This window comes from Somniosus microcephalus, chromosome 4 (genome assembly GCF_052327205.1).
Source record: "Somniosus microcephalus isolate GS21.2 chromosome 4, FLI_Smic_1.0, whole genome shotgun sequence".
Classification (NCBI taxonomy): domain Eukaryota; kingdom Metazoa; phylum Chordata; class Chondrichthyes; order Squaliformes; family Somniosidae; genus Somniosus; species Somniosus microcephalus.
This window is the reverse complement of record NC_140990.1, coordinates 337,374,240-337,401,371: the sequence shown is the minus strand read 5'-3', so window position 1 is coordinate 337,401,371 and position 27,132 is coordinate 337,374,240. Positions and strand designations below refer to the sequence as shown.

General features: G+C 43.4%; 1 long non-coding RNA gene across 2 annotated transcripts in view; it reads left to right on the top strand.

Annotated features, from left to right (window-relative positions):
* Positions 1–27,132, top strand: part of LOC147120704 (uncharacterized) — a 57,108-nt gene that overhangs the window by 18,390 nt on the left and 11,586 nt on the right. The window contains exons 2-3 of one of the 2 annotated variants that reach the window (XR_015078225.1): positions 821–1,002; positions 10,125–10,195. This is a non-coding gene — a long non-coding RNA (uncharacterized LOC147120704). The remainder of the gene's footprint in view (positions 1–820; positions 1,003–10,124; positions 10,196–27,132) is intronic. The other variant, XR_015078226.1, reaches the window with a different exon arrangement.

Below are 27,132 nucleotides of genomic sequence, written 5' to 3'. Positions count from 1 at the left end.
CAAACAAACGATGTTTAATGTGAAACTAATTGAGTTTAACAAACAGATGCAAGAAAACTATGAATACAGGTCTAGTCAGTTCGGAAGCTCCACAAGGACTGCTTGGACGGTCCTGTGGCTGGCGTCATGACGTCATCACGTTTTTCCCGCGCTCTTAAAGGGACCGCACTCTGTACATGCAAACAGTATATACAAAGATACAGACTCAGGCTGTAGTTAACATATTGTTAAAGGGAATTATATACATTTGATCGGAGTCCCTTAGTGGCTCCGCCACAAGGGTAACTTAACATCTGCAGAATGGGCGCGGGAATGGGTGCAATTTCAAGTCTAACTTCCGGGTACCACCCACTGAGGAAATTCCATGCCCCCATGTGCAACAATGCAAGAAATTTACGAGTAATATATTGGGCCGGATATTCCGAGCCCCACGGGTGTGTACGCGCCCATAGGGGCCTCGCAAATGCCGGTTTCAGGCATGCGAAGCGCTTGCGCTAAAACCCGGCATTTCCAATCTCTCAAGCAGGGCCTCTGCGGGGGGAGAGTTCCGCTTTCTGCAGAACCTCCGCCCGCTGAAAACCTTTAAAAATCTTACACCTGGTAAAGCCTGCTTTTACCAGCGTAAGAGTTTAAAAAAAAAAAAAAAAAAAAATTTTCACTCAGTTTATTTTTAGCCCGGTAAAAAACATTAATTACTTTTTTCAAAAAATTAAATTTTTGTTTAAAATATTTCATTTAATGTAATTTTAAATACGTGATTTAAAAAAATTATTTAATGTTTTAACTGTTTTTTAAGTGATCCTCATCATACTTTTGACAGATCTATGCGGAGAGACCTGTCAAATCTGTGAAGGGGGATTCCCTTCTTTGATTGGTTCCTCATGGCCCACCTGATTCCAGGGATGCTTGCGCACCGCCTGCGCCCCGGGATACCTGGGCCTCTGCGCACGCGCACCAGGAGAGGCCCAGGATCGGAAGTCTCGGGACCTACGGAGCCAACGGGTAAGTGCGTAAATCTTTTCCGATCGGAGGCGTCCGCCCGTGGGAAGCCTCCGATCGGAAAATCCGGCCCATTAAGTCTTATATGTAGAGCACATTCGCTGTAACTGTTTTCCTGTAACACTTCGCTAATCACATATTGTGGATAATATCCTCCTTCACTTGCAGCATCACCATGGGAGATCTGCTAACATTATAGAATTAACTGCACATGGGCCTCAGACTAAAATTGGATTCGAACATCAGAATCTGGGCACTACAAATCAGCATTATTGAAAACCACTGGGACCTGGAGTAACCCTGGGATTTATTAAATTATTTAAAGAGTCTCACCACAAGCAACATTTACAAATCAGTAGCAAAAGAATTATAATGGTGAGGTTCCCTCTTTGAAATGTTAAGGTCTCTCAATATTAAAGTTGACTGATTTCTTTAACTGCCTTCGATGTTGAAGCTTTAGCAGCAATTTTTAAAAATTATTTTACTGTTTGTTTTGGGTTGTGTTTTTTTGTCAATACTGGAATAAATTCATAATTGTGCATTAATAGACAGTGGCTGGTAGAGTGCCTCAGTAATTTGAGCTCAGAGCCACCGAATAAATTATACAGAAACGGCTCATGCCCCAGCCTTCCTCCACTGACATGTAACTCATTACTGCACGAGTTTATAAATAACTCAGTTTGAGCTCCGGGTTCAGGACCCTCTTGTCTGCTTTCAGTTTCGAATGAAAATCCTGAGGTGTGACCCTTTGGATGATTATTGGAGTCAGATCCCACTTTGACTGATTATTGAGTGTTCACAAATCCAAACTATTTCAGGGTGACTTCATTCTTGATTATCTCAGCACACCTTTTTTTTCTTAAACGCCACTGTGCTCATTTCAGATGATTGACAGGAGCAACTGTGCTGTTCCACTGTCGTCGGAAAAGATGCATCAGCACTGCGACTATAGATGATTTTAACTAGCTCCCATCCGGTGTGTATCACGAAAGCAATGGAATAGAGCGGCAGCAGGTCTGTCGAGGATGATCTGCAGCTTTTGTTTATTGACCATAAAAATTCTCCATGTGTTTTATTATAATGTAGGGTAAGGTTCAATTATGATTCAAGACATCTCACACGAGTTAAAACAATACAAAAGGATACAAGTTGCTTTCAATTTATCTTGACTTACTCTTTGAAAATATATGATTATTTTTTAGACTAGGCTATTTTCCCGGGTCTTAACCTGGAAGCTAGTATTTGAGTGAACACACGACATCTACAAATGTTATTGTATTCATCTTATAAAGGTGGGGTTCTCCACTGTAGTTGAGTATCTTTGCTCATGGTTTCAGGCCAGAGTTTCTCCACCCCACTCCTCTCTTCCCCAGTCCTCTCTTTCCCATTGATTCTCTACCCCATTCTCTCTTCCCACCAAACCACCACCCCCCTCCCACAACCCAATTCCTGATTATTCCTGGCATACCAGATAGTTCCTGCTTTCTGCAGCCAGTGATGTCATGGCGCGGGGGGTGGTGGGGGCGCTGCAGCGGGAAATTTAAAGCGCAAAGTGGTATATATCAATGATTTGGACTTAAATGTAGGAAGTATAATTAAGAAGTTTGCAGATGATACAAAAATTGGCCGTGTGGCTGATAATGAAGAAGAAAGCTGTAGACTGCAGGAAGATATCAATGGGCTGGTCAGGTGGGCAGAACAGTGGCAAATAGAATTCAATCTGGAGAAGTGTGAGGTAATGCATTTGGGGAGGGCTAACAAGGCAAGGGAATACACATTAAATGGTAGGACACTGAGAAGTGCAGAAGATCAGAGGGACCTTGGAGTGCATGTCCACAGATCCCTGAAGGTAGCAGGACAGGTAGATAAGGTGGTTAAGAAGGCATACGGGATACTTGCCTTTATTAGCTGAGGCATAGAATATAAGAGCAGGGGGTTATGCTTGAACTGTACAAAACACTAGTTAGGCCACAGCTAGAATACTGCGTGCAGTTCTGGTCACATTACAGGAAAGATGTGCTTGCACTCAAGCGGGTGCAGAGGAGATTTACGAGGATGTTGCCTTGGCTGGGGAATTGTAACTATGAGGAAAGATTGGATAGGCTGAGGCTGTTTTCTTTGGAACAGAGGAGGCTGAGGAGAGATTTAATTGAGGTGTATAAAATTATGAGGGACCTAGAGAGAGTGGATAGGAAGGACTTATTTCCCTTAGCAGAAGGGCCAATAACCAGGGGGCATAGATTTAAAGTAATTGTTGGAGGTTTAGAGGGGATTTGAGGAGAAATTCTTTCACTCAAAGGTTGGTGGGGAGTCTGGAACTCACTGCCTGAAAGGGTGGTACAGGCAGAGACCTTCATTACATTTAAAAAGTACTTGGATATGCACTTGAAGTGTCATAACCTACAAGGCTATGGACCAAGTGCTGGAAAGTGGGATTAGGGTGGATAGCTCTTTGTCAGCCAGCACGGACAAGATGGGCCGAATGGCCTCCTTCTGTGCTGTAAATTTCTATGATTCTATGATTTTATGAAGAGCTCCAGGACGGCAAGCAACAGAGCCCAGGGGACCCATTCTCCATTCTGGGAGACTCCTGGGAAATGTGGGAGGGTAAGGAATGGCAACCCCCTACTGGCCACTCCTGTAAACAGATCTCACAAACTCTATGTGCCTTTACCTGTCCAATAGCTATGTAATCGTAGCAAGAGTCAGGCATGGAGCAGAGAACCCTGTCACTGTACTCTGGCTCATCTTGATTGCCTCAACTTGGGTAGGCAGAAGAAAACATACCTGACCAAACTGTGGCTTAGGCAATAAACCACAGGACAAATTTATTGAAATGAAACAAGTAAATGAGCAGTATTGAGCACGAAGACTAGATTTACAGTAAATACAGACTTCACTATCCCCTCAGAATCAAAATAAAGTTGCTCCCCCTCTCAACTAAATCTCAACATAAAACTAACTCTCAAAACACAGTTCATTTACTTTTAACATGTATGTATCCTAGCATAGTCACTGACGCACTTCTCTCTGTTGGCCTGAGTGACTGCAGTCTAGTTGCAATACAGCTAAGATAGAAGTCCAAATTTCTTTGAAGATATCTCAGAACATTTATCATAATAACATTTATCTGTTCCAACTACTTTGAACAACCTGTGTTTGCAGGAATTTAATTCTTATTCCAAAGCTATCAGGGACACTGCTGGACAGGACATTGCTAAAGCTCTGCACTTAACAGACATTAGCCTATAAAACCACCCTTTTTTCTTCACAAGAATATTGTACAAACTTATGTTAATGCCTAAGAAACGGCCTACAGTCTATCAGGCTGTCATATATCCTCGCTGCAGCTTGCTGGAACTAAACAATTTTAATCCTGTAGTACTAAAACCAGCAAGAAAGAATGCATTTAAAAAAATGATCATAGACAAAAATACTTCATTACTTCGATAAGGGATTAAGGCAATGGAGGCGGCCTCTCGTGTCATTATAATGTCATATCAATCCTGAGTTGTCAGAAAACAAGGTGGCGAATTCCAATAGGAGTTTCAATAAATCATTTTTTTCAGACTCTTGCTTGAGGCCTGTTTGTCAATGAATTCAAACTATTCTTCTACATCCCTGAGGAAATTCATGTCCCTGCATAATTTCCTGGCTACCTTACACTGTACCTCCCCTGTCTCTTATGGAGCAACCACAGCTAGGGCTTCTGCAATGTTACTATCTATGTTCAATGAGTCAATCTGCCAGTTTTGTCAGACTGTCACCGGTCTCCGAGCAGGTTTCCTTTCACTGTGAGACACCCACCATCCGTTACCAAACTGTACACGGTCATTCGAACCAACAGGCCTCTGTATGGGCAAATGAAATTGCAGCCTAACAGGAAAGACTGCCAAGTTCTCCATTAATACACGTTGAATTCATCTCAATGAGATTTACATTTTCTGTTAACTACTTCAGTGGGCCTCATGCATGTGTATATGGTGCGGGTTCGGGGACCTCTTCGCCCGAACGCCTTCGTCCAGTCTGTCACGCTCCGGCAGAGCTCGGCCGAGCCCCAGCGGTTGTCTCCCAAGCACAGCGCCCGCCGTCCGCTCAAAGCGCAGCGAGATCCCGGCCAGAGCCGAAGGGAGAAGGACCAGCCCGAAGGAAATGCAAAGCCACAGGATATCATTAACTATGATATCATTATTAAAAGTGGAAAAGTGTACCATCCCCACCGACACTTGGGAATCCCTGGCCCAAGACCGCACAAAGTGGAAGAGAAGGATCCGGGAAGGTGCCGAACGCCTCGAGTCTCTTCGCTGGGAGCAAGCGGAAGCCAAGTGCAGGCAGCGCAAGGAGCGCACGTCAACCCAAGCACCCCACCCACCCGCCCCTTCAACCACCTTCTGCCCCACCTGTGACAGAGACTGTAGGTCCCGCATTGGACTCATCAGCCACCTGCGAACTCATTTGTAATGTGGAAGCAAGTCATCCTCGGTTCCGAGGGACTGCCTAAGAAGAAGATGGTGTATTTAGATTTCCAGAAGGCATTCGATAAGGTGCCACATAAAAGGTTACTGCATAAGATAAGAGCTCACGGAATTGGGGGTAATATATTAGCATGGATAGAGAATTGGCTAACTAACAGAAAGCAGAGAGTCGGGATAAATGGGGCATTTTCCCGTTGGCAAACAGTAACTAGTGGGGTGCCACAGGGATCGGTACTGGGGCCTCAACTATTTATAATCTGCATTAATGACTTGGATGAAGGGACTGAGTGTAATGTAACCAAGTTTGCGGATGATACAAAGATGGGTGGGAAAGCAAGTTGTGCAGAGGACTCAAAGAATCTGCAAAGGGATATAGACAGGCTAAGTGAGTGGGCAAACATTTGGCAGATGGAGTATAATGTGGGAAAGTGCGAGGTTATACACTTTGGCAGGAAAAATAAAAAAGCAAATTATTATTTAAATGGAGATTACAAAATGCTCCAGTTCAGAGGGACCTGGGGGTCCTTGTGCATGAAACACAAAAAGTTAGCAAGCAGGTACAGTAAGTAACCAAAAAGGCAAATGGAATGTTGGCCTTTATTTCAAGGGGGTTGGAGTATAGAAGCAGGGAAGTCCTGCTACAACTGTACAGGGTATTGGTGAGACCACACCTGGAGTACTGCGTACAGTTTTGGTCTCCTTATTTAAGGAAGGATATACTTGCATTGGAGGCAGTTCAGGGACGATTCACTAGGTTAATTCCAGAGATGAGGGGGTTGACTTATGAGGAAAGGTTGAGCAGGTTGGGCCTATACACATTGGAGTTTAGAAGGAGAGGTGATCTTATTGAAACATATAAGATACTGAGGGGGCTCGACAGGGTAGATGCAGAGAGGATTTTTCCCCTCGTGGGGAAATCTAGAACTCGGGGGCATAGTTTCAGAATAAAGGGTCACCCTTTTAGAACTGAGATGAGGAGGAATTTCTTCTCAGAGGGTCGTAAATCTGTGGAATTCTCTGCCCCAGAGAGCCGTGGAGGCTGGGTCATTAAATACATTTAAGGTGGAGATAGTCAGATGTTTGCAAGATAAGGGAGTGAAGGGTTATGGGGAGCGGGCAGGGAAGTGGATTTGAGCCCAAAATCAGCCATGATCTTATTGAATGGCGGAGCAGGCTCGAGGGGCCAAGTGGCCTATTCCTGCTCCTATTTCTTATGTTCTTATGTTCATAGAATTTGCAATTACAAGAGTTGAACCTACATAACATCTGCTGATCAACTCTGAAATATTGCCGACCAGTTCTGCCTTCATCACACAGAATGTGGCAGGTGTCTAGTTGAGCTGTGAATCAACTATTATTAATGTAGGTAGTCGGCTGTGGTCCTCAAATCACTTTCTCCCCTCATAGTGGCAAATTAATTTGAAGTCCATCTGATCGATGGCAGTTTATTGTTCGCCCCCACTCCACATAAACACCCAAAAGGCAGCCGATAGTCTTTCCGATCAGTAGCTTTTCTGGTCATAATTAACTCTTCCTTCTGGGGAGGAAATACGTATGGTAATGTGGGCAGCTATGGATTGTGAGGTGGTGAACACCAAAACCAAACCATTTCAGTGGCCTGCTCCTTGCCAGAGATTCCAAACATTCCCACATCAGGGGCCCAAATCTCCTATCCACTTTGTGTGCTTGTAATAACAGCTGAGGTAGGGTTAACAAGTCTACAGACACCAGTACAATTTGATATTACATGGCCAGCCATCTCAAAACAAGTGAGATTTGATGCAGCTCTAAAGTGGGTGATAAGTTTCTCAACTCTGCTACACAAACATTGTTAGAGAGCCCTCGGGCCTTGGCTTATAGGATAAGATCATCCTTGCCGGAGGCTAAGCATGCTTGCTTAAACAACTTGGAGAATTCTCCTATGCCCTAATTTCCCCATGGCAAACTGCAAAGCATTGGTAAGGTTTCCCTTCCCGATAATAAGGGGCTTTGGAAAATCATCCAGCTCTGACTCTTCCCATCTTTCCGCCCATACTAACAGCGGATTCAGCCAATCACTGAGAGCCTGGGCTCCATTCTGGTTCTATATTTGTATTTGATCTAGAACAGTGACCACTGCAGTGGCGATTGTTGCGTTTAGCGACTGGTTTTATATTATGAGTTAAATGCTACCAAATGTGTTTGTAATCTCTGGCCCCCTGTATTAAGTTGGGCTCGTCTGTCAGCTGGGCTGCCCACCAGGATGCTCTTTCCAGAGTTCTCTATTTCTTCAGCAACTAAAGGTTTTTTTGGTTGGGTGCTAATTTGGCATGAATTATGATGATCCATGTACAGCACCAAATAATGGAGGTCTCAGCTTTTTCCAAATAAACTCCACCCACAGATATATACAAAATTGCATTTAACAATAAACAGGAATTGTGTTACAGAGTAGTAACAAATTAACACACAGCTTTTGCCTCCCTCTTGCTGGCTCTCCCCAGAACTTTTCAGGCCTTGCAGATGAGAGTGATGACGAAACTCCTGCTGAAGCAACTTGAAGGGTAATGGGGGTTATCTTATTCTCCCTTCAGTTAATGAAGCAGGCCCGGAGACACGTTCCAAATGCAGCTATGAGTATAATAAGGCACCAGTCCGTCGCATTTCTCTCATTTGTGGTGTACAGGTCGCCTTAAACACTGATTCCGGGAATTAAATGTATTTGTTTTTTAAATAAAACTATTCAGAGCAGAGGTCAGAAGAATCATTCTTGGAGTTTATTATTGGGGTGGAGGCCATTGAATGGGTAACACTGAAACAGTGGTCATAGTGGTTGTAGCGTATGTAGCAAATAGGCCTCTAGAGCAGGGACATGGAAAGAGCAGGAGGAACCAGTGTTGGGTTGGGGTCTGGTGGCCTGTTCTCCAAAAAAAAATGGGTAAATGGGTATTGGTCTGATTGGAGAAGGGTTGGAAGTGATGTAGTCCAGGGGTCAGAGATCAAGTTGTTCAAAACATAAGTGCAGAAATAAATAATCCAGTAATGAGGAAGGACTTCAATTATCCAAAGAGAGACTGGGAGAACACACATGAGGATTGTTTAAACAGGGAGGCATTTATGGAATGCTTTCAACACACAAGGGGGGTTTAAATGGGGAGGCATTTATAGAATGCATTCAAGATTGTTTTGAGTCAGTACTTAAAAAGCGCCACAAGACAAGACGCAATACTCGAAATAAAAAGCAAACAATTGCAAATGCTGTAAATCTAAAACAGATACATAAAATGTTGGAAATGCACAGCCAATCCATCAGCACCTGTAAAGAGAAAGGACAAGTTAAAGTTTTGGGTGCAACCCTTCCTTAGAATAAGACGGCAAGTTAACATTTGGGCATAACCCGGCATCAAAACACAGAGTTACACCTCAAATGTTAAAGTACCTTCTCTTTACATGATGCTGGGTTGACCTACTGTGCATTTCCAGCATTATATGTTTGAGATATTGGACTAGGTTTTGAGTAATGAATCAGAGCAAGTCAGCAACATGAAAGTAAGAGAAAACTTAGTGATCAGAATATAATGGCCCAGTAATTCCGGTCCCAACGCGTGAGTACGGACAGGGTACTCACGCGTGGGCCCATTGGAAGTGCCGGATTTCAGCATGCACAGCGCATGCGCGGGAAACCGGCATTTCCTCCAAGGGGTTCAGAGGTCCAACGCGTGTGCGCAGGACTCTGTGCGTGTAAGAATTCGCAATAATTTACAGTTCTGAAGATTAATTTTTTTGATTTAAGAATCCCTGGGCGTTGTGCTTTTAAATTTCCAGGGATAAAAATGGCTGTCACCACATGGCCGAAGGCAAAGGACAATGCTTTGTTTACAAAGCAATTGAATGCTATTAGCATTTGTTTGTATATCGAGTGGATACATCTAAACTGCAGAAGAGACTTTTGTATCTTGAATGGGAATCGTTTAAGAACTGAATGGGTTTTAAATCACCTAGCATTCTGGACAATAGAGCAGTTGTATTTCCCTTTTGTTTCAGCCCAGGGAGCTCCGGAAGACACATTAACCCAGTCCAACCACTTTGAGTTAGCCAATCACAGCTTTCTCTTGTGTATTGGACCCTTTGGGCAGGGAATTTTGCACACAACCCTTGCAGAGCAGAACGGCAGGACCTCACCAGGTATAAAGATAGCTGCTGAGAAGCTATCACTCTCTTTACTTCGCTGGACCACAGGTGAGCAGGGTGTTCTGACTCCTCGGCAAGGCAACCTAGCAGGAGTTTGGGGTGGTGATTTAAGGGAATTGCTAAGACTGTTTAAGTAACATTGGAGCCATTTTATCCCTCGTTTTTGCCGTCTGCAACTCCCTGTTATATAGTTTTACTGTAATTACTGTGTTCGTGTGATATAGTTTATTCTTTTGATTGTAGTTTATTTAGGTAATAAAACTTGATTTTTCTCTCATCCAAACCACGTGTTCCGTTTTAATATCATTAATTATAAGTTCCTCCACTCAGAACTAAAGGAGGGGTAGCGATTCGAAACCGCTGTTTGTAAATTGGTTTAGAGCTCAGAGGCAAAGGCTGCTGGCCAGGTAAATTACCATAAACCAGATAAAAGATGCCCCCCTTACACGCGCACGCGTTGAACTTCCTTCTTTTTTACAGGTTTGCCCGTGTGTAAGGGCCTCAACTTTTTAGAAATGTAAAAAAGAGACGCAAGGACTTGATTCTTTAAGGTAAGTGGTCTATTATTTAAAATTATAACATTTTTCCACAGCTTTATTGTTTTTAAGGACTTTACAGTAAGGTAAGTGTATTTTTAGACCCGATTTAAAAAAAAAAAAAAAAAAATTAAATTTTGAGTAATTGTTTAAAATAGTTTTTTTTAAAGTTATTTATAGTTCATTTAATTAGTGGGATGTTTTTTAAAATTTTATTTAAAGTTTAAGTAGTGTTTTAGGCACCCGTACTTTTCATGAGTTTGACAGTTCTTATTATCAAACTCATGAATGAAGTTTTCCCTCCCCTGATTGGCTGCCCAGTGCTCACCTGATCCCAGCCGGCACATTGCACTAACTACGCCGCTGGATCAGGCAAGCACAGCGCGCCGACAGCTGAACCGGGCCAGTGACAGGAATTCCAAGCAGGCCCAGGCTTCAGCTGTCGGCGCGCCGGGAAGTGCACATCGGGGGCTTGCACGCGCGGCAAGCCCCCGATCCTAATTTCTGGGCCAATTAGTTTTAGTCTTAAAATGGAAATGGAAAAAGAGTCAAAAACAAGGTTGAATGATTGGAGTAGAGCAAACTACAGAGGAATGGAAGAGGATTTAGTGTGGATAAAGTAGAAGCAAAGATTAACTGGTAAAACAGCAGAGCAATTGTGGGAAATATTTCTGAGATTGGTGCAGCACAGTCTGGAACATTCCAGTGAGGATAGAAGTTGTTGATCTTAAGGTCGTGCTCTTGTGAATGAAGAGTCAGATTAGGCTGTAATTAAAAAGGCAGAAAAAACATATAACTTTAAAGCTAAGAATGCAAAAGAGTGTTGAGAAATACTGCAATTTACAAGTTGAAATAAAAAGGGGGTAAACTGAGCTAAAAGAGAGTATGTAAAAAAGTCTTGCAACCAAAATAAAAGGGAATAGCAAAGGGTTTTTTAATAAATACATGGGAAGACAATATTTTTAATGAGTTGGGGGCAATTAAAAATGAACACAATGAGATTGCGGTAGATAAGGAAATGGCAGGGTTTCTTAATGAACGCTTTGTTTTAGTATATACAGGTGTGTGAAGGAAGTTTTACATAGTATTACAAGCACATAAACAGTACATTCGACCCAAATCCATGCCGGTGTTTATGCTCCACATGAGCCTCCTCCCACCCTTCTTCATCTAACCCAATTAACATATAAAAATTGCATTCCTTTCTCCATCGTGTGTTTATCTAGCTTCCCTTTACGTGCATCTATGCTAGTCGTCTCATTACTCCTTGCGGCAAAAAGTTCCACATTCTAACCACTCTCTGGGTAAAGAAGTTTCTCCTAAATTCCCTATTGGATTTATTAGTGACTATTTTACATTTATATCCTAGTTCTGGGCTCGCCCACAAGTGGAAACATCTTCTCTACGTCTACCCTGTCAAACCCTTTCAGAATCTTACAGACCTCTATAAGGTCACCTCCCATTCTTCTCTTTTCTGGAGAAAAGAGCCCCAGCTGATAGCAGAAACAAGAGGCTATACCTATCATTCTAGTAAATCTTTTTTTGCACCTTCTCCAGTGCCTCCATATCCTTTTCATAATATTGAGACCAGAACTGTTCACAGTACTCCAATTGTCATCTAACCAAGGTTCTATACAAGTTTACCATAACTTCTCTGCTTTTCAATTCTATCCTTCTAGAAATGAACCCGTGCTTTGTTTGCCTGTTTTATGGCCTTATTAACCTGATTCACTACTTTTAGTGATTGGTGTATCTGTAACCACCGCCCCGCCCCTCACCCCAGATCTCTCCGTTCTATTTGAACACTTATTTTCCAAGGTGTATGTGGCCTCCTTATTCTTTCTACCAAAATGTACCACCTCACGCTTACCTATATTCCAGTTAATTTGCCAATTACACGCCTATTCTGCAAGTTTAATAATGTCTTCTTGTATTTTGGCGCAGTCCTCCTCTGTATTAACTACTCACCCCCCCAATTTGGTGTTATCCGCAATTTTGAAATTGCACTTCCGATTCGAAAGTCCAAATCATTAATATAAATGGTGAACAGTGGTGAAACATAGAAGATAGGAACAGGAGGAGGCCATTCAGCCCCTCGAGCCTGTTCTGCCATTCAATGAGACCATGGCTGATCTGCGACTTAACTCCATATCCCTGCCTTTGGCCCATATCCCTCAAGTTAACAAAAAGATATCAAACTCAGATTTAAAATTAACAATTGATCTAGCATCAATTGCCATTTGCAGAAGAGAGTTCCAAACTTCTACCACCCTGTGTGTGTAGAAGTGTTTCCTAATTTCACTCCTGAAAGGTCTGGCTCTAATTTTTAGACTATTCCCAGTCCTAGAATCCCCAACCAGCGGAAATAGTTTCTCCCTATCTACCCTATCTGTTCCCAGTAATATCTTGAAAACTTGTGTAACCCCTTCACGGTTCTCTAGATATATGTGAGATGTGGTCTCTGTTGTAGACAGTATTCTATAGTCCAGTAAGGAGATCACTACTACATTGGCTTAATTCTAATTATCTTACTTTATAGTTTTAACGTCAGACAGTAAAAGAAGATTACAGGTCAATGAACTAAATTAGACATTTGCATACATTAGAATGAATCTAGACATAATAAACATACATTCTCCATTTACATGGATTCAAAGGAGAATCTGTCCCCGTGTCCAAATTCGAGTGCACTCTTTCGTTGGCGCGCTTAAGTTGGAGCTCATGGTATGTATAATGTCTGCAAGACTTACGACTCCGAACCCCTTCGTTGAATTCTCTTCACAATCACTGAATCCCACTTTGAGTTCTGGATGCAGAGCTACTAATACGAAGGGCGGCGGCCGAGTTTGGAAACCCGGGACGGGATGCGGCAGCCATTTGCCTCCTGAGCCCTCTTTTCAGAGCTCCTGCCCTCTTTTTTCCCCAGTCGCTCCTTTTTCCCGCTCAAAAACCCCGACTCCACCCCCTTCCTCCTGGGGTTTCTGCCTGGAGACTGCGCAGCCTCACTGTCTGCAACAGTTGATACTGGTGCAGAATTATGGAAAGTCTGCTCTTAGTCACATTGTGTCCTTAAAAGTTCTTGCCGTACCTTCACATGGGCAACTTTAACCCAGGGATTTATAACAATGATAATAGTGTCTAAATTAAAGATTGATAACCATACTTAGCGTACATAACATTTCCAGTGGGTATTGCATTCCCCCCCCCCTACCAAATATAGGCATGTCCCCATGACTAATGAACTTTACACATAAGTGGTTGCATGCTTCCCAACCATGTATAAAGGGAGGTAACATATCGAACCGTAAGGGCTATCATTACACTTGGCACTCCTAGTGTACTGTATGTCAATCTTTCAGGAACCTTCTTAACTCGCTGTGAGCTCCTTATTTCGGATACCCGGTCTTTAGTTCCTTCAACTACGTTGGAGGCGTTGGTTCCTTTGTTATCATGCCTTTCAGTCTCTTTTATCTCCTTCTCGGAAGCATCTGGTTCTTCCCAGACCATGTCCAAGTCTGAGCTAAATGGTTCAGACAATTCATCCAGATTCTGTCTTATGCGTCTTTCTGGGAGGTCGTACCATAGATCCCATTCTTCATCTTCCGACTCATCAGGTTCCTCATGATCCACACACTGTGTCATGGGTTTTCTGTCTTCTGGAACAAAGTTTTCCTGGTTTCTCGTTTTTTTCCTCCTTTATCTCTGCAGGGTTCTCCTACTAGGTGTCGGCTCATTATCCGCTGGCGGATCCAGACGCACTTGCTGTCCCAATGGCAGGATATGATTCTGGTGCAGTATTTTTATGGGTCCATTCCCACCTGCAGGTTTTAGCCGAAACACAGGTAGTTGTGACATTTGACTTTCAACAATGTAAGGTGTAGAAGCCCAGCGGTCTGCTAACTTATGTTTCCCTTGAAGTCCTAGGTTCCGTATGAGAACTCGGTCACCAGGCATGAGTTGGGAAAAACGGATCTTCTGGTCATACCTCTGCTTATTTCCTTTATTCTGTTTGGCAGAAACAGACTCAGCAAGTTCATAAGCAGCTTGCAATTCCTTTCTCATGTCAGATACATACTTGAGGTAAGTTCTCTGTGATGTGCCATCACTGGATACTCCGAAACACAAATCCACCGGCATCCTCGCTTCACGTCCAAACATGAGGTAGTACGGTGAAACACCAGTAGCGTCATTTCGGGTACAATTATAAGAATGAACAAGATGTCCAATGTGCCGACTCCACTTGTTCTTTCGCTTTGAATCCAGCGTTCCAAGCATGTCTAACAAAGTACGGTTAAACCGCTCAGGTTGAGGATCTCCGAGGATGGTATGGAGTTGTTCTTGACTTCTCAATCCCGAGCATGGACAACAACTCATGTATAAGTCTACTTTCAAAGTCTCTACCTTGATCACTGTGTATTCGCTTTGGCAGTCCATAGTGGATGAAGTATTTCTCCCACAACACTTTGGCAACGGTGGATGCTTTCTGATCCTTTGTGGGAAAAGCTTGGGCGTAGCGAGTATAATGATCTGTAATGACCAAGGCATTTGCGGTATTGCTGGAATCGGGTTCGATGGACAGAAAATCCATACAGACACGGTCTAGAGGTCCATCACTTTGCATGTGAAACAGAGGAGCAACTCTTTTAGGTAAAGTCTTTCTCTGGACACAACGTGCACAGGACTTGCAGAACTCCTCAACCGCAGACTTCATACGCGGCCAATAGAATCTGTCCTTGACCAACCCATAGGTCTTATCTACTCCCAGATGACCTGCGTCATCATGCAAAGACTTCATCACTATTTCCCTGTACTTTTCAGGCAAGACCAACTGTGAATGACATGGTTTAGTGGGTGGGTGAGTGATTCTACACAACACTCCCTCTTTAATTTCCAAGTGGTCCCATTCTCTTAGGAGCAGACGACAGTCAGGATGTTTTGATTTGTCGATCCGTGTAATATCACCCAGACGGAGAGCTGAAAACACCTCATGAATACAGGGATCCTCCTGTTGTGCTTTGGATATTTCAGATGAACACAACATGGGTAAGTTTTGTACATCCAAACTGGAAAGGTTGCAAAATGCCTGGGGAACAGCATGCATTGACGCTCCCAAGTGGTCAATCTCTCGGGCATGAAGTGAATTCTTTGGTCCAGATACCACGGACATCTGACACATTACTTTCACATCTGCTGAAGCAACATCTTTCCACTCTGGTTTCTGGTAGTGTGGGCGACGAGACAGAGCATCTGTGTCAATGTTCTGGTTCCCAGGTCTGTACCTGAGACTAAAGTCATAAGCAGATAGTGCAGCAAGCCAGCGGTGGCCGGTGGCATCAAGTTTTGCCGAAGTCAACACATAGGTTAATGGATTATTGTCTGTCCTCACTTCAAACTTCGCTCCATACAGATAATCCTGCAGCTTATCCACCACCCCCCACTTCAACGCCAAGAATTCTAGCTTATGAGCTGGGTAGTTATGCTCTGATGGCATAAGACTGCGACTGATGAATGCTACGGGTCTCAGCCCTGCTCCTTGGTCCTGATACAACACACCACCCAACCCTTCTTGACTGGCATCCACGTGTAGCACATATGGCAGCTGTGGGCTTGCAAAAGCCAACACGGGGGCTTGAGTAAGACTTTGCTTTAAGGTGTGGAAGGCCTCTTCGCATTTCTCATCCCATCTAACACCAAAAGGCTCAGAGGGTTTGAAGTAGTCCTTGTTTTCTTTACCTTTAGCCTTTTTCTTCCTCTCGGCTGGTGGGAGGTAACCAGCCAGCAGCTGATTTAGAGGATGGGCCACTTTGGAGTAATCCTGCACAAAGCGCCTGTAATATCCGCAGAACCCAAGAAATGACCGCAAGGCAGTCACTGTGTTCGGTTTGGGCCATGTGGTAACAGCTTCGATCTTGGATGGATCTGTGGCTACTCCATCCTGTGATACAATATGCCCCACATAGGACACGGATGTTTGGCAAAACTGACACTTGTCCAATGATAGCTTGAGACCTTCATCCTCCAGGCGACCAAGCACTTTCAGCAACCGAGCTTCGTGTTCTTCAAGGGTTGCCCCAAACACAATGATATCGTCCAAGTACACCAATACTTCGAGCAAGTTCATGTCCCCAACTGTTTGTTCCATTATTCTTTGAAAAGTTGCTGGAGCGCCTGAAACTCCGTGACATCCTTTCAAATTGGTAGAACCCAACTGGACATATAAAGGCTGTCTTTTCTTTGTCCGATTCACTCATCGGTATTTGGTAGTATCCACTTCTGAGATCCAACACACTGAACCACTTGCTTCCATTAAGACAAGCCAGTGCATCCTCAATTCTTGGAACGGTGTATTGGTCAGGAATAGTACGTCTGTTAAGCGTCCTAAAGTCCACACACCTCCGAATCTTTCCGTTCTTTTTCCTCACCACCACTATAGGAGATGCATAAGGACTCCTGGACTCGGTAATGATCTCAGCTTCTTTTAACTGCGACAGGTGCTGTCTCACTGCTTCGATGTCAGCTGGTGCCAGCCGTCGAGACCTCTCCCGAAAGGGTTTATCCTCGGTAATTCTGATAGAATAGCGAGTACTCTTACTACAACCAACATCAAACTCATGAGTAGAGAAAACTCCTCTCCGCTCCATCATCTTCTTGACTAATCGGTCCTTCCATTCTTTAGGAACGAATGAATCTCCAAAGTTGAAGGAGGAGGGTGTCAGATCTCCGGTTGAGTTAACTTTGGACTCTTCCTTCACATGTGACGACAGTACATTTACAGGAAACAGATGCGCAATCGGCATTCCTTTCCTCAATGTGATTCCTTTGCCTGACATATTCCTCACGGTCACTGTAACTCTCTGACATCACAGCTGTCGGGGTCTGCAACTCTGGTCTCACCAGAAGCTCATTTGGAAACCGTGACTCTGCTGCAGGATCATCAGGTGACTCTATCAGAATGGCTTCAGTACCTGGCGTTCCAGGGAATTTTGGTATCCCAGGGATTCTAGCCACTCCTCCAGGATGCAGGGTGATAGGTTTGGCTCGAACGTACCACACAGTTCCTCTTTTGCTATCATCTACGTCGGAAGAAAGTTCAGGCAGTTTCTCAAAAGCCTTTTTGAAAACAGGGTGAATGTGTCTGGTGCTCAAGAAGTTTTCACCTCCCTGCTCTTTGCAGCTTGTCAGGAGTCGTCTCACTATGGGTGTATTACTGCCAACCAGTATGGAAACCTTACCTTTCACCATGGGGTCAGGGCAAACCAACACAAGTGCATCAATGGTCTCAGTGGTCCCTACATCAGCTTCCAAGAACTCCAACCTCAGTGACAAATAGCCATCATATGGGTAATCAGCAGGACTAAGGCCCCAGATCTGCAGAAGACTGATTGGGGTTAACGGCAAATGCGTCAGGTATCGGTCATAGAAGGATCTGTACAGTATGGTAACCTGAGAACCCGTGTTGAGGATAGCTTTAGTATAAATGCCTTCAATCTGTATTGATACAGCAGAACTCGGCCCTACTAAACCTTCAGGTATGATGTCTTTCATATCCCCTCGTCTATTATTGCACTTAGCGGAATGTGTCTTAACTACAGGGACAGCAGGCCGTTCCGTTACTGTGCCCCTTTGTAGTTTCCCGACTTCTTGGTAAGTTTTATGAGACGGTCATTTACTTTTTTTAGATTTTCCTCACCTCTACATTCTCGCTTGAAATGTCCATCCTTTCCACAGTTATAACAAAAGACTCCAGGTCTATCTCCTTCATGGGGATATCCTTTAGAGGAATCATTCATTTTGCTGTTAGACTTTGCAGGGTGTTCAACCTTTTGCACCCGTGCGTCATCCCTTTCTGTGTTGGGCTTAGACCAAAAATATGCCATCTCGGCTCTCATGACATTTATTTCCTTCTTCAGCTGTTCCATCTCAGGGTTGACATCACCCTTAGGAGTAGGAACTGTAACAGGAGTCACAAGCTTGGACATCACAGCACTCTTTGCTACATTCCGGGCCTTAGTAGTAATAGGGACAAACTGAACTGGCCAGGGACCAGCCTCTTCAGAAAGCCCAACTGCCTCAGGTAAACCATGACCTCTCAGGTTCTCTGATGTCTGGATCAACACAAACTGCTTCTTGGTAGCTGTATCCAAGCAGCGCTCAACTATCCTAACCTTTCCAAAGGCTTTGACACAATTCAGAGCCCCTAGCAAGACATCATCGGGGTCATAGTTAGCAACACCATTCAGCACAATGGCATGAGTAGTAGCTATCTGCTTCCGTTTGCACCAAGCTTCAACCTCAATAACATCCATCTTTTATGCTCAAACAGCCCAGTAGAAACCACAAACCACTCTCTTAGCAATGAGCATTCAATACTGTTAGTTTACTGACATAAATAGACCACAATCCCAGACGAGCCCCCAAAATGTAACCCCTTCACGGTTCTCTAGATATACGTGAGATGTGGTCTCTGTTGTAGACAGTATTCTATAGTCCAGTAAGGAGATCACTACTACATTGGCTTAATTCTAATTATCTTACTTTATAGTTTTAACGTCAGACAGTAAAAGAAGATTACAGGTCAATGAACTAAATTAGACATTTGCATACATTAGAATGAATCTAGACATAATAAACATACATTCTCCATTTACATGGATTCAAAGGAGAATCTGTCCCCGTGTCCAAATTCGAGTGCACTCTTTCGTTGGCGCGCTTAAGTTGGAGCTCATGGTATGTATAATGTCTGCAAGACTTACGACTCCGAACCGCTTCGTTGAATTTCTCTTCACGATCACTGAATCCCACTTTGAGTTCTGGATGCAGAGCTACTAATACGAAGGGCGGCGGCCGAGTTTGGAAACCCGGGACGGGATGCGGCAGCCATTTGCCTCCTGAGCCCTCTTTTCAGAGCTCCTGCCCTCTTTTTTCCCAGTCGCTCCTTTTTCCCGCTCAAAAACCCCGACTCCACCCCTTCCTCCTGGGGTTTCTGCCTGGAGACTGCGCAGCCTCACTGTCTGCAACAGTTGATACTGGTGCAGAATTATGGAAAGTCTGCTCTTAGTCACATTGTGTCCTTAAAAGTTCTTGCCGTACCTTCACATGGGCAACTTTAACCCAGGGATTTATAACAATGATAATACAGTGTCTAAGTTAAAGATTGATAACCATACTTAGCGTACATAACATTTCCAGTAGGTATTACACTTGGATCAGATCAACCCTTATCCTTCTAAATTCTATGGAATACAATCCTAATTTTTGTAATCTTTCCTCATAACTTAACCCTTGAAGTCCGGGTATCATTCTGGTAAACCTACGCTGCACTCCCTCCAAGGCTACTATGTCCTTCCTAAGGTGTAGTGCCCAGAACTGCTCACAGTGCTCCAGGTGTGGTCTAACCAGGGTTTTGTATAGCTGCAGCATAACTTCTACCCCCTTGTATTCTAGTCCTCTAGATATAAAGGCCAGCATTCCATTAGCTATTTTGATTATTGTCTGTACCTGTTCATGGCATTTTAATGATCTATGTATCTGGACCCCCAAGTCTCTTTGGACCTCCACTGTTTTTTTTAGCTTTTTACCATTTAGAAAGTACCGTGTTCTATCCTTTTTAGGTCCAAAGTAGATGACCTCACATTGGAACACCACTTCCCACCTTTTGCCAGTCTGAGTAACTACCTTTAACTCCGACTCTCGGTTTTCTGTTTTGTAACCAGTTTGCCATCCATTCTGCTATTTGTTCCAACTGCACATGTTCTGACCTTAGTCAGGAGTCTACCATGCCTTATCTACTACCATATTGAAGGCCTTTAAAATCCAAATATATTACACCTACTACATTACCCTTGTCTACCCTTCTTCAAAGAATTCAATAAGATTGGTCAAGTATGGCCTTCCCTTTTGAAAATCTGTGCTGACTACTCTATTATATTTTCTGTTTCTAGATGTTTTCCTATTACATCTGAGAATAAGGATTCCAATTGGCCAGAAATTCGGGTCAGAGGCTTCCCGCGGGTGCAAGCCCCCGACCTGCACTTACCTAGCGCGCCGGCCGTTGTGCTGCGGGCCCGTGTGGGATCCCGATCCTGGGCCTGCTCCAGCTGCCGGCATGCAGTGCTTGTGTATCCCAGGGGCGCAGTTAGTTTGAAGCGTCCCCTGGGATCATGTGGGCCATGGAGAGCCAATTGTGGCAGGGAATCTCTATTCATAGATTTGACAGGAAGACCTGTCAAATCTATGAATACAGTTCGGCCCCAAAACATAGCTAAAACTTCAAATAATTTTTTTTTTTTTTTTTTTAAATCACATTTTTAAAATAACTATAAATTACATAAAATAACTATTTTAAACAATAATTTAAATTTTTGAAAAAATTAATTACAGTTTTTAACAGGGCTAAAAATAAACGTACCTTTCTTTAAAGTATTTAAAAATAAAAAACCTGTGGAAAAAGTGTTTTTATTTTACTTAATTCACCACTTACCTTGTTAAAAGCAGGCCTTGCGACTGCTTTTTAAAAGCGTAGCTCCTGGAGACTTACCCTCCCGGAGAAACCTGCAAAAAAAAATGGAAGTTGCAGGCGTACATGCTGCCTCTCCGGCACATGCGCTGCCTCTCCGGCACATGCGTTCGACCTGTGAACCTCTTCCTTTAAGGGAACAGACGTTCTGGTTTCCCGCGCATGCGCAGTGCATGCACGAAACCGGCACTTTCGTTGGCCCTACACGCGAGTAGCCGAATTTCTGGCCCATTATCTTTCCTACTACTGATGTTAAGCTAACTGGTCTATAGTGCCCTGGACTTGTTCCATCTACCTTTATATACATAGGAATCACATTAGCTGTCCTCCAATCCACTGGCACTATCCTCTTTTCTAATGAATGTTTTTATATATCTAATAGTGCCTCTCCTATCTCTTTCCTAACGTCTTTTAACATGCGTGGATGCAATAGATCCAGACCAGGGGTCTTATCCTCTCTAAGTTTGATTAGCTTATCAATTACCTCCCCACTTTCTATCTTAAATGTTTTCATATCTTTTTTGATCTCTTCTTCCAATGTCACGCCCACCATGTTCGTCTCCCTGGTAAATATTGAGACAAAATAATGATTTAATATTTCTGCCGTTTCACTGTCATTACCTGTGAGTTTATTGTGTGTATCCGTTAGTGGCCCTACCCCGATCCTGATTTTTCTTTTGTTACTTATGTCTGTAGAATACTTTACTATTTCTTTTTATATTCCTTGATAATGTAATTTCATAGTTTATTGTTGCTTTTTTATTTTTCTCCTAACCTTTTCCTATTTCTTTTTGTCATCCTCTCCTTTGTTGTCTATGTACTTAGTGTATGCCTTTTACTTTAGTTCTAATTTTGCCATTTTTTAAATTCATCCATGGTGCGTCATTAGTGTTTAATTTGTTCTTGTTTTTTAGCGGGTCTCTATTTCTCATTGACTCGATTGATCACCACTTTAAATGTTTCCCACACCTGTTCTATTTCTTTGTCAGCAAATTTTTCCAGTTTATTTTCCCTAGTTTCATTCTTCTCCCCTTAAAATCAGCTTTTTTCCAATTTATTACTTAGTCTTCATCTTACTTATGTCCTTCTCTATCTTTATCTTCAACCTTATTATGTTGTGATCGCTATTGCCTGGATGTTCCCCTACACTTACTTCTCTTATCTGTTCTGGTTCGTTTGCCATTACTAGATGCAGCAGCGCTCCCTCTCTTGTTGGGCTTTTTACATACTGGGTAAGAAAGGAGTTCTGCACACATTGTAAAAACGCCATTCCCTAAATCCCTTTTGCTACCTCTGCTTACCAGTTTATTTGGGGGGAGTGGGGGGGGGGTGTAAAGGAGGGTAGTTAAAATCTCCCATGATTATTATTCTATGTCCTTTACTCATTTCATATATTTGCTTACAAATTTCTTCCTCCGCCTCCTTGCCGCTATTAGGTGGTCTATATTGTACCCCTATTAGTGGGATCGAGTCCTTATCTTTTATTTTAATCCATATGGATTCTATTTCTCACCTACTGTTAGTTATGTCCCTTTTTTCTACTGCCATGATATGATTTGTACAGCTACCCCAGCCCCTTCCTCCTTCCCTATCCTTTCTGATTATGTTATAACCTGCAATATTTAGTTGCTAGTCGTGTTTCAGTTATTCCTACTACATTTGGTACCTCACTGTGGATTATTACCGCCAGTTCCTCCGGTATTTTTTGGATGCTATGTACATTGTTGTACAAGCAGTTTAATTCATCTTTAATAGTTGTTCCTTTTACTTTGTTTTTAACAGTCCTTTCATACTTCTGTTTTATAACAGTATTTGCTCCCTGGCCGTTTGTTACCCTTGTTCGTTACCTTGGTCTGACCTTCAATCTCATCTCCTATTTCTTTCACCTTCAGACTTATGATATTTTCATCAGATCCCTCCCTCTGTCTTACTAGTTTAAAGTCCTAGTGACAGCCCTATTTATCCTTTCTGCTAGGGCAATGTTCCCACTCCTGTTCAGGTGTAGACCATCCCAGCGGTACAGCTTCTTTTGAAACATACAACATTCTTATAGGGCCTGACAGGGGTAGATGCAGGGAGGATGTTTCCCCTGGCTGGGGAGTCTAAAACCAGGGATCATAGTCTCAGAATAAGGGGTCAGCCATTTAGGACTGAGATGAGGAGAAATTTCTTCACTCAGAGGGTGGTGAATCTTTGGAATTCTCTGCCCCAGAGGGCCGTGGAGGCTCAGTCGTTGAGTATATTCAAGACAGAGATCGATAGATTTTTGAATATTAAGGGAATCAAGGGATATGGGGATAGTGCAGGAAAGTGGAGATGCTGTAGAAGATCAGCCATGACCTTATTGAATGGCAGAGCAGGTTCGAAGGGCCAAATGGCCTACTCCTGCTCCTATTTCTTATGTTCCTGTCATAGAATCAGAGTTATACAGCCCTTTGGCCCATCATGTCAGTGCTGGCCATCAAGCCCTATCTATTCTATTCCCATTTTACAGCACTTGGTCCGTAGCCTTGTATACTATGGTGTTTCAAGTGCTCATCTAAATGCTTCTTGAATGTTGTGAGGGTTCCTGCCTCTACCACCCTTTCAGGCAGTGAGTTCCAGGTTCCAACCACCCTCTGGGTGAAATTTTTTTTCCTCAAATCCCCTCTAAACCTCCTCCCCTTATCTTGAAACTATGCCCCCTGGTTATTGACCCCTCTACTAAGGGGAAAAGTTTCTTTCTATCTACCCTATCTATGCCCCTCATAATTTTGTACACCTCAATCAGGTCACCCCCTCAGCCTTCTCTGCTCTAAGGAAAGCAACCCCAGCCTGTCCAGTCTCACTTCATACCTGAAGCGCTCCAGCTAAGGTAACATCCTGGCGAATCTCCTCTGCACCCTCTCCAATGCAATTATATCCTTCCTATAATGTGGCGACCAGAACTGCACACAGTATTCCAGCTGTGGCCTAACTAGCGTTTTGTACAGCTCCATCATAACCTCCCTGCTCTTATATTCTATGCCTCGGCTAATGAAGGTAAGTATCCCATATGCCTTTTAACCACCTTATTTACCTGTGTCCTGCTGCCTTCAGGGATCTATGTGCATGCACACCAAGGTCCCTCTGTCCTTCCTAGGGTCCTACCATTCATTGTGTGTTCCCTTGCCTGGTTAGTCCTCCCAAAATGCATCACCTCACACTTTTCAGGGTTAACTTCCATTTGCCACTGTTCTGCCCATCTAACCAACCCGTCTATATTGTCCTGTAGCCTGAGGCTTCCCTCCTCGCTATTTACCACTCCACCAATTTTCGTGTCATCTGCGAACTTGATCATCCCTCCTACATTCATATCTAACTCATTAATGTACACGACAAACAGCAAAGGAACCAGCATCAATCCCTGTGGTACACCACTGGACACAGGCTTCCAGTCACAAAAACAACCATCGACCATCACACTCTACCATCTGCCACTAGCCAATTTTGGATCCAATGTGCCAAATTGCCCTGGATCTCATGGGCTCTTACCTTCTTGACCAGTCTCCCATGTGGGACTTTGCCAAAAGCCTTATTGGAGTCCATGTAGACTACACCAACTGCACTACCCTCATTCACACACCTAGTCAGCCCCTCGAAAAATTCAATCAAATTGGTTAGATATGATTTCTCCCAGACAAAGCCATGCTGACTATCCTTGATTAATCCTTGCCTCTCCAAGTGGAGACTAATTCTGTCCCTCAGAATTATTTCCAATAATTTCCCTACCACTGATGTTAGGCTCACTGGCCTGTAATTCCCTGGATTATCCCTACTACCCTTCTTGAATAATGTCCCAGTACTGTTGCCAGTATCCCATGAAATGGAACCAGTGTTCCACTAAAAAGGCTTTTATAAAAGGTAATAAAAGGACAGACAATGCATCAATAAGGAAATGGCTCTTAAGTGGCTGAGGGTCCTAAGGCACTGAGGGTGCGAAGGCTCAGATGGCAAGGAGGACTGAATGGCATCCTGCTATGCCAGAATTTCTATCATACAGGACAGCAGTAGGGCTGCTACAATTGGCCTCAGCACCCCAACATGAAAAGAAGCAATGAGGGTTCCAGCTCTCAATCATCTTCCAATTACTTGACTTCTGCTGGAAAGAGCAAGTGCATGGACGTTGAATGAGGCAGCATCAAGTTTTGCGAGGCCCCTTGGGGAGGAGCAATCATAATATGATCAAATTCTTCATTAAAATGGAGAGTGAAGTAGTTGACTCAGAGACTATGGTCCTGAATTTAAATAAAGGAAACTACGATGGTATGAGGCACGAGTTGGCTAGGATGGATTGGGGAATGTTACTTAAAGGGTTGACGGTGGATAGGCAATGGCAAACATTTAAAGATCGCATGGATGAACTACAGAATTTGTTCATCCCTGTTTGGCATAAAAATAAAACAAAAAAGGTGACAACCGTGGCTAATAAGGGAAATTAGGAATAGCATAAGATCCAAGGAGAAGACATATAATTTGGCCAGACAAAGCAGCAAACCTGAGGATTGGGAGCAGTTTAGGATTCAGCAAAGGAGGACAAAGGGATTAATTAAGAGGGGGAATATAGATTACGAGAGTAAGCTTGCAGGGAACATAAAAACTGACTGTAAAAGCTTCTATAGATATGTGAAGAGAAAAAGATTGGTGAAGTCAAGCGTAGGTCCCTTGCAGTCAGAATCAGGGGAATTTATAATGGGGAACAAATAAATGGCAAACCAATTAAATACATACTTTGGTTCTGTCTTCACAAAGGAGGACACAAATAATCTCCCAGAGATGTCAGGGAACATAGGGTCTAATGAGAGGGAGGAATTTAATGAAATCAGTATTTGTAGGGAAATGGTGTTAGGGAAATTGACAGGATTGAAGGCCGATAAATCCCCAGGGCCTGATAATCTACATCCTAGGGTAATTAAGGAAGTGGCCTTAGAAATAGATGATGCATTGCTGGTCATCTTCCAAAATTCGATAGACTCTGGAACAGTTCCCATGGATTGGAGGGTAGCTAATGTTACCCCACTATTTAAAAAGGGTGGTAGAGGGAAAACAGGGAATTATAGACCGGTAAGTCTGACATCGGTAGTGGGGAAAATGCTAGAGTCCATTATAAAAGATGTAATAGCAGAGCACTTGGAAAACAGTGACAGGATCGGACAAAGTCAACATGGATTTACAAAAGATAAATCATGCTCGACTAATCTACTGGAATTTTTTGAGGATGTAACTGGTAGAATGGATAAGGGAGAAACAGTGGACGTGGTGTATTTGGACTTTCAGAAGGCTTTCGATAAGGTCCCGCATAAGAGATTAACCTGTAAAGTTAAAGCACATGGGATTGGGGGTAAGGTACTGTCTTGGATAGAGAACATAAGAACATAAGAAATAGGAACAGGAGTAGGCCAATCTGCCCCTCGAGCCTGCCCCACCATTCAATAAGATCATGGCTGATCTGATCCTAACCTCAAATCTTCTATCACTCTGCATCCACCCGAACCCATGTGATCTCCCGGGAGAGGCGAAAAACCAGATAAAGACCCAGTGGCCAATTTGGGAGAAAAAAATCTGGGAAATTCCTCTCCGACCCATCTAGGCGATCGAAATTCTTCCAGTAGATCACTCTGTCCCTATATTTTCTACAGTACTTACCTTCTGTAAAGGCGATCTCCACCCCAGCCAGGAACAGGAATAAAACCATCTCCTGAAATCTAACAGAATTAGAACACAGTAGGTGCAGAACAAGGCTACACGGCCCCTGGGCCCACTCCACTACCCACAGGGCCATGACCATTCCGAACCTAGACTCATGTCCAATTTCCTGCCCGCTCCCCGTAACCCTTAATTCCCTTTACTTCTAGGAAACTATCTATTTCTGTTTTAAATTTATTTAATGATGTAGCTTCCACAGCTTTCTGGGGCAGCAAATTCCACAAACCTACCACCCTCTGAGTGAAGAAGTTTCTCCTCATCTCAGTTTTGAATGAGCAGCCCCTTATTTTAAGATTATGCCCCCTAGTTCTAGTTTCACCCATCATTGGGAACATCCTCACCGCATCCACCCGATCAAGCCCCTTCACAATCTTAAATGTTTCAATAAGATCGCCTCTCATTCTTCTGAACTCCAATGAGTAGAGTCCCAATCTACTCAACCTCTCCTCATATGACCACCCCCTCATCCCCGGGATTAACCAAGTGAACCTTCTTTGTACTGACTCGAGAGCAAGTATGTCTTTTCTTAAGTATGGACACCAAAACTGTATGCAGTATTCCAGGTGCGGTCTCACCAATACCTTGTACAACTGAAGCAATACCTCCCTGTTTTTATATTCCATCCCCCTAGCAATAAAAGCCAACATTCCATTGGCCTTCTTAATCACTTGCTGCACCTGCATACTAACTTTTTGAGTTTCGTGCACCAGGA